This window comes from Morone saxatilis, unplaced genomic scaffold (genome assembly GCF_004916995.1).
Source record: "Morone saxatilis isolate NCDOM2014 unplaced genomic scaffold, NCSU_SB_2.0 Contig17, whole genome shotgun sequence".
Taxonomy (NCBI): domain Eukaryota; kingdom Metazoa; phylum Chordata; class Actinopteri; family Moronidae; genus Morone; species Morone saxatilis.
Window position 1 is genome coordinate 2,429,945 of NW_023339729.1, and position 8,468 is coordinate 2,438,412.

Below are 8,468 nucleotides of genomic sequence, written 5' to 3' on the forward strand. Positions count from 1 at the left end.
TTTGGATGGTGTGCCGTAGAGGATACAAGTTGACTTGTCACAGAAAGAAAAGCACAGTTGTAAATAATAAAATGAATCATGGCTGACTTCTGTTTAACTGGTATTGTGCATGCTGGCTCACTGTCACTGTCATGCTTCAACTTCAATACTAGGACACTTCAATGGGACAGAACCTTTGTTATATTAATTATTAACACGCTTGCTTTTTCCACGATGACAAGTGAAAATGTGTACGGTAAAAACTGACAAACCCGAAATTTAAAGACAAACAGTAAAGTTTAAAAATGTCTTAAACACTGCTCATAGAGAATGCAAAAGTAACTTTGTTTTACATCCCGTGTATGGTTTGTGAAAGTGGCTCTTTGGCACACAATAGTTGCTGCAAAAAATTCTCAATATTTACACAGAATTGAACGGACAGATAAATGTGAGCGTTGTTTAATATAACTGGTGTTGACAGGTTTATGTATTTTAGTTGCAGACAAGTATTTTAGTTAATTTCTGTCATTTTTCATTTTCAACTTGTACAACTCAAATACGCATGCAAATGAAGAAATCACATTCACATCAACACTTGATTCTGATTGGCTGCAGTGTGTCCACAACAGAGTTATGGCTTGTAAAAAAATTTATGTTTAATTAACTTAAGTTAATTCAAATATGCACCTCTGCTGCTCTTCGAGCGGTTGTGGCCTCCAAGTCGTACGTTAATTTCTCATAATGGACACCTCGTCAGGCATTTTCCCTTACATAGTACACTAAACTAAACTGAGCTATGCTATGCTATGCTATGCTATACTAAACTAATCTATACTATACTATACTATACTATACTATAAGTTACTGCAACACTGCAGAAAAAGCACATTCATATTTAAATCAACTATCATGTGAAATTCAGTAGGTACCATACAATTCTGACATTAGGATGAAAACAAGTCAGGCACAATACATAAAGAATTCTTTGACCTTAAAAACTAAGAGTGAATAAATTTAAATAATAGCATGATATTTTTAATTCAGTTGCGTAGAGAATGCAGGTACAGCACACTTAAAGGACTCAAGGGGAACAATATGAAACCTTGATTGGGTCTTTGCAATGTAGGTTAAAGCTTGGCAGCCTTGCTGCTGATAAATATGTCTGATGAATTTTGGCAGTGCTGTTGAAATGCTTTTAATGGTAGTAAATATCAGATTTGTATCAATTGATGACAGCTTGATAGTCCAGATGTGATGGAGCGAAGAGGACAGACAGACCTTTGTTGAAAGGGAGAATTTCAAAATGATGTCATCTGTTTTCTGAAGAGAAAAGAACCTTCTGCATGACTGCATGCATAAAAAACAACAACTTCCTCCATCACATCAGCTAATGGATCAGTTTGAGACTGTTATTTGTTCATTTGAGGACAACTCTAAACTGAACACTTGTACTGCAGTTTCAGAGACAGAAAAGAGGACATATCCCCCTAGAGACTGAAGGCGTCAAGATAAGAGCTACAGCTTATTTATGGAAAATAAATATCCAAAAATGTGGAATGCAAAAGAAACCTCTGTACATATTTTCAACATAAAACACTGCATAAACTTGCCTACAGTGAAATGTCAGGTCAAATGTCATTACTGCACACCAGATGTACCTGGAGCAGTACCACCTGGTGCAAGAACAGCATTCTGATATCAACACATCCTTTACTTGCACATCGTGCCGGGATAAAGCAAGGGAAAGGAAGGTAGTGCTTTTTTTCGTTCAACGGGTTTTTGAGGACACAATGCACGCCAAATGAATCACTGCAAATCAGCCATGCTTTGCTGGCTGGAACGCCACGCACGCAGCAGTGGCAACGCAGTCGAGGACAAGCTAACGGATGATGGTTTCGTTTGAGGTGGTGGGGGTGGTGGGTGGGAGGGGTTGGTGGCGCTTGGAGGGGACGCAACATCTGTCAGCCCTAAGGCACAATCTCCAAATGGCTGCGACGAGCAGAGAGGCAAGCGCCCCAGAGTCCGCGAGAGGCAGAGGAGGAGAGACAGGCTGAAAGACACAAATACAGATGGATGGAGAGATGGGAGGGAGTTGGAGACAGGTTGACAGAGTGTGAGATGCATGGATGGAGAAAAGGGAGAGAGAATTGGAGTTGTGAAGACGACGGTATGGGTAAATCTAGGTGAGCTGTGGGATTCCATCAATATTGTTTTACTTGCCTTTATGGGATGTTGCCCACTTTCTCAGCATGAGAGTGAAAGCTGTACAAAGCAGTGCACCTGACACTGCCAGGATAAGGGACATGAATTCCCCTCCAAAAGCATTAACTCCTGCTAAGTGTGCACCAAATGGCATATGTTGTTGTGTTATTTATTGATGATCGCTGTGAAGAATTCATAATTTCAGTAGCTCGACACAGATCAAGATGTCTAAAGTGGGAACGCTGCTGGTTAATTATCTAAACGTATCTTGTTTGTCTTGTCTCTGTACATTCATACGTAATGACTCTGTAGCTCTGTGTTTTCACACACAGCTTTGCACGCCTTGCGACTTATGTACTGCCATAAGGGGCAGCTAGCTCGCCATAGCCGCGATGGAAACCCAATTATAGTGAAAGGCGGAAACTGACATGTTACTGTTTGCCAGGTCTGGGTGAGCTAAAATGTCAGGCAGTGTTCAATTAGCCCAGGCTTAAATGCCTTGGACCAAGAGACAGGAGTTGCGTTTAATAAGACGGATCAAACAGTTGAAAGCACCTGGTCGATGCAGCTGACGAGGCAGCGGGGGAAAGGAGAAGTAATAATTATTAATATGTGTATCGACTCTTTTTTGCTTTCATGTCCTGCACTCAGAGCCACGCAGCTCGATGGAGTTTGATAGCTGGCGTTTGTCATGAATATTAATCGAAGATGTGGCGAGTGTGATCTGATTCGCTTTACGTGCTGTCAAAGCAGACAGTTTGCAAAGTTAACATGGTTCCACATGGATACACTGAGGTCCGTCTTGAACTTGAGGGCTACAGTTAACTCATTAGTAATAGTGTCAGTCTCCTGTTACTGTATGTCTGTTAGCATTAGCTTTGTAATTGTTAATTGTATTTCCTGGCAGCTGACAGTGGTTATCTACAGGTGTATGTAATAGCAACCATGTGAGCATTGACACTCTCAATGCAGGTCACACTATGTCAAAAGTCTATTAAGAGGTTAAAATGTACTCACTTTGGTTTCACACAATAAATGAAAGGCATGTGGTAGTAGCATTAAAAACCTTTTAGTCTAAATACTGTACTGTATACTTCCCACAGTCCAATTACTCTCACTGAATTCCAGTCTTACCTGAAAGTGCAGATATGTTTTTCTAAAGTGCAAATAATACAGACTATGGCCTCAGTCAGGTGGGCTGCACACATTGCAAGGTACAAGATGACTTGGCATGAACCTCTGCTCACGTTCAATGCGTGGATATGGGTATGAATGGGTAATTTCTACCATTAACCCCTTTAAGAGCATGTAAGAGATGTCCTTAACAAGGTGTCCTTGTTTTAGAAGAAAATTCAAGATGCAGGCATTAAGTTCTTTCAATATAGCATTATCATAGCACATAATCTAAAAACACAAATCAAAGAGAAATTAAAGCAAAGAGGATTTGCAATCCATGTTAAGAATATTTTGAGTGTGACAGATGTGATTGTAATTACAAAGAACCAGACAGACCCTCCAGGATTTATTAAGCTTTTTGGGGGATTGTTGCAGCCTAAAATTTCTGATTTCACAGAAGCTTCTCTAAAACATTACGATGTTTTAGGCATTTTCTTTAATGAAATTGCAGGACAAAGTGAAAATTGCGTGGGTGGAGCTGAGGTGGACTGAATGAAGCCTGTTAGCTGAAACCAGACCTGTGCCGGCACCCACCTGTCACATGTGGCCACTCCCTTAATTATGCATAACTTTAAGCCGTCATACAATTTAAACTGGTGCCACTGGCTGTTCTGGAGGCTGGAGACCTACATGTATGTGGTGGCAGTTTAAGTCACCAACCAAAGTCTCAACTCATGTTACGTTACAACACAAATACCACAGAAACTTTTACAAATGGCCGTGAATGATCTTCAAACTGTCAAAGCTCCAGCAGACTCTCTGTGTTTCCAGTGCAGACATGGAGAGTCTGGCAGCTCCGGTAGATCTGACTAGCGGCAGCTGTACTCCTGCGTCTTTGAGTCATAGGAGTGGTGGTCAGGGGTTAGTTACACTTTAACTCAGTTTGTTGAGGTTAGGGAACCTTTGTTATTATGGTCAAAAGAATTTAGTTAAGGTTAGGGAAAGATGGAGGTCACAGTGAAAAGACAGTTTAGTTTTAAGTGTCTGACATATCCAATGTTGGTCTGGGTAATCCTGTTTAACCTGGAGAGACTTGTTGCTGTTGAGCATTTTTAAATGTCATTTCTTAATTTTTTGAGCACCTGAATGAAATTCTACTCGCTTGCATTGCATTGAGGTTACAGTAAAAATCTCCGAGGCAAGTTTGTCAAAACCTCAGCACATAAAACACGAAAAACACTGCATGGCTAGACACCACAAGGGGTAAGTGAGAAAAATATATTTTTTGTGAGTGAACTGATCCTTTAAGTTTTCTCTGGGCTCCAGCCTCTTTACAGTTTTGGCCAAGGGGTTGGACGAGGAGACGACAGGAGATGTTGAGACCTTTAGCCGCTCCAGCACATCTTTACGACTGACATTTATCAACCTCTTGTGAATACTTTACTTTCTCCTGGCTAGACCTGCTCCCCTTTTGCTGCCCTTTGGCTTCAATTATAAGACTCAGTACCTCTGGCTTAAGTACAACATGGAGCTAACGTTTCCTTTTCCCTCGGCCTCCACTGATACGGATGTGAAAATAATCCACATTGCCTCTGTAGCTTAGAGGAGCATCTAAAATATCCCAGAGAATCCTATCCCTTTACATATACTGTGCTTCATCACACACAGAGAACAAATAAGCTAGAAGTGGTTTTGACAAACATACAGTGTGAATCAGAGAAGAGATAGAACATTTATGAGAATCATAATAGGTACAAAAAGACAGATGAAAGGACTCTTGCTTGGTTAGGAAATATATTCAGCACCAAACATGACCAAAGTGCTTCTCAGATAATAGGATAAATATGAACTGGCCTTGACCCTCCCATCAGTCCACAGGTGGATTATTTTTTCTTTGTTTACGGGATGTTAATTTGCTCAGAAATCCAAACAAACATGAATTGGGTTACAGTAGTTCATTAACTTGCATTATATCACACCCAACCAAGTGGCTGTCACTGTAAAGCTGTAAAATTGACTTGCCCCAGAGAGAATAAATCTCAAGCTCTCCTCTTTGTTCCCCTTTCCAAAGCTTCTCCAATCTGAACCCGCTTAAAGTCAGCAACAAAAAATCTATTTATTGCAGGGTATTGCAGGAAATTAGGCATAGATTTATAGAGAGGAGTCACAATCCAATTACTGGGTGACTGTGTGAAATGGAAAATATGGAGCTAATTTCATTAATATTCTATCTCTGAGTATTTACGGTACTGCGGTGGTGGAATTAACTCAAGTATTCCTTACACATATCTTAAATGTCCTCCAGCCGGCACATATACGCTTCATTAACCTTTGTCATTTTCAACCTTTTTGGCCTCTTAATTTACAGTCGCTCACGCACAGACGTGCATGCGCTCACACACACACAGTCTACTGTTCCACAGAGTAAAATGTTACTCTCTCTCTTCAAGTGTGCAATTGTGGATTCTTTACTCATCCAGTGCTGATGAGAAAAGTTTGATAAGTTCCCGTGGATGCTGTCCAGACTGCTCTATGACACTTGGATGAGTTATTTTCCTCTAAAGGTTATTCTGTTGGACCAAAAGGCATTCGGTTTACAACACTACAGTTCGAAACTAATGAAGTATTGATATGGCTGGTTAGCAATACCATATCTGAAGACCATGTAGTATATAGAGCTATTAGGCCTGTCACTTTAAAAAAAAAAAAGTTTTATCAAATGACAAAGCAATCTCAAAACACAGAGTACAACTGTATGACACCATACAGGAAAACATAATGTAAACATTATACTGAAGGATAAGACATTTGCTACTACTACCCCCATGGGCCCCATATCCTTACATTGGAAATCTTGCTGTCATATCGGTGATGGTATTTGTATAGTAATAGTACCAGTCAGACGAGGTTGTACCATGGATGTATAAAGAGCACTGGATACAGCGTTAGAGGTGGCGCTCCCTTCATTCCTATGAAAGCTGCTCAATGGCGCAAAAAAGGAACTTCCTGCTGCAAAGAAATGATTCTCTTTGCATCCTCTATGGGACTCTCACTGGCTGAACTGGCTAACTTCCAATTTAGCCCTCTGTTAACTTGAATGGGGATAAATAATTTAATCTTGGAAATCATTTTTTTGCAACTTTGTCCATCTGTCATTTGCTGCTAGGCAGGAAGCTAATGTTGGATGGATCAGAACGTTTAACCTAAAAACAGCTGCCCTCTAATGGAAACAAGGTAAAAGCAGTTATGCAATGATATTTAGCATATTAGTAAATGTAGAACCAAACCAATCAGCTAAAAAAAGGCTTAAAAGCACACTAGAGCCATTGTAAGTGGGTTTCAGTCATTGTTAATACAAATATCATTACTCTGTAAAATAACTGCAAATAATATTTTTTTAACTTTATTTTATTTACCAGGGAATGTGCCGTAGTTAGCTAATAAGCACATTTTCATGGGGAGATGATAACAAATTTGTGGCTAATGTCATCAGCATAATGCTTCAACAAGTACTACAAAAAAATACAATATAATGCACAAGTACATTAGCCCCTGACATTTCTGCCCTGACCACAGCCAGTCAATCAATCAAAATCATTTAAAATACATTAAGATATATAAAAATAGGAACAGAAAGCAACATGACATTCTCTCATCTGTAAAGCTATCCTTTTTCCATCTATATTTTTCTTTATTTTAACTTCGTGAACTGCATTTTTTAAGTTATTTTTCACAAGATGGTGAAATCCAGTATTCTTATTCAAGCCTGTCATGTGTTTGCATTAGCACACTGTGAGGACTGGGAGGAGCCCACACAAAATTCAATTATAAGATCTTGTGTAAACATCAACATGCAAAAGTGTTATTTGGAGTTACTTTTGCATGCAGTACAGCTGCGCAGGGAGCGACTGAAGCCATGGAATGGTTGTCGAATGCAAACAAGGCAAAGCCTTCACACCATCATTTCCTGGAACTGAACAACATTATGCTACAGAAATCCTTTCTGCTTTGTGGCGTCTGTCCTCCAGCATTTTCTCCTATTTGTTTATGACTGAAAGGTGAAAGAAGGTTTTTCATGCAAGATAATAAAGCAAAGAGCTGTAGTAATCTCCATATTGTATTATTTTTTTTATTATTTTTACATTTACACAACTCAGCAGGGTGTTTTGCTCTCCATATTCTGATGTATACAACTGGAATACACATTTCGGTAAGTATGCCCACTCATATAATGTTCCTGTAATCCCCCATTTACCAGAAAAGCACCAGCCAATTATAAAGTTGTCTACTATTCCAGCTGAGTTGCAGTTCCGGGGAGTGAGCAAAACGTTAATTGGGATTTGTAGTTCAGACAGCGTTTGAGTGCATTTGATTGGATTGGTCAGCATGTGGCTCACGTATGTGGCATTATATCTGCCTTTTGTGATTGATGAACTGGTGTTAGTGGGCCTGCCCACCATGGCTGCTGTTACCCAAGCGAGTGCTGACAAATGACTCACTGGCATAAGAGAGCAGAAACACTTTGCCCTACAGTGCCACACTGAGAAGGATATTGACTGTGAGAGCCGTCTGTAGTCGCTTTCTCGCTGCTGTCTGACGACATAATGGGCACACAGAGATTGTCATGCCAAAGGCCACCTCTAAACCTAATGTAAGCCCCTGTGCGCGACACAGGGACAGTACTTCCCCTGCACTTACATAACGACTTTTATTGACAAGTTGGCGCCAGAGGCATCGCGAGAACTTTGTGGTGGCCTGTACTTTCACAATTATAATAGGAAAACTAACAAGTTCAAGATTGTTTTGTTTATATCTCATTATATTCATAATAACTGCAGTAATCCTACCTCTGACAATGTTCAAGTCAGTGTTCCTACAGTCCAAAATCACAAAAGGATGTTACAATCTGTATAACACCCTTTATCGTTAAAAACCATTGACAGTATATATAATGGACAGAGCTTCTGGGTCTGTGAAGTTAAGTGTCTTAAACCTGCATTACATGGAAAGGACAGCAGGGGGAGCTCCACTGGCTGCAATAATACACCTATACCATGCAGTCTTTTGGAGAAATGAGCCGACTTCTCAATTGTTTTTTATGAGCTCGGTAAACAGTTTCCTAATTAGTTTTTGATTTAAGTCTCCAGTTTCTACGGAGCCCCCCTGGTGAC

General features: G+C 40.0%; 1 protein-coding gene across 1 annotated transcript in view; it reads left to right on the forward strand.

Moving 5' to 3' along the window:
• The window catches only part of LOC118326515 (VPS10 domain-containing receptor SorCS1), a gene marked incomplete in the record, with an annotated part of 146,103 nt that overhangs the window by 89,334 nt on the left and 48,301 nt on the right, over positions 1–8,468 (forward strand).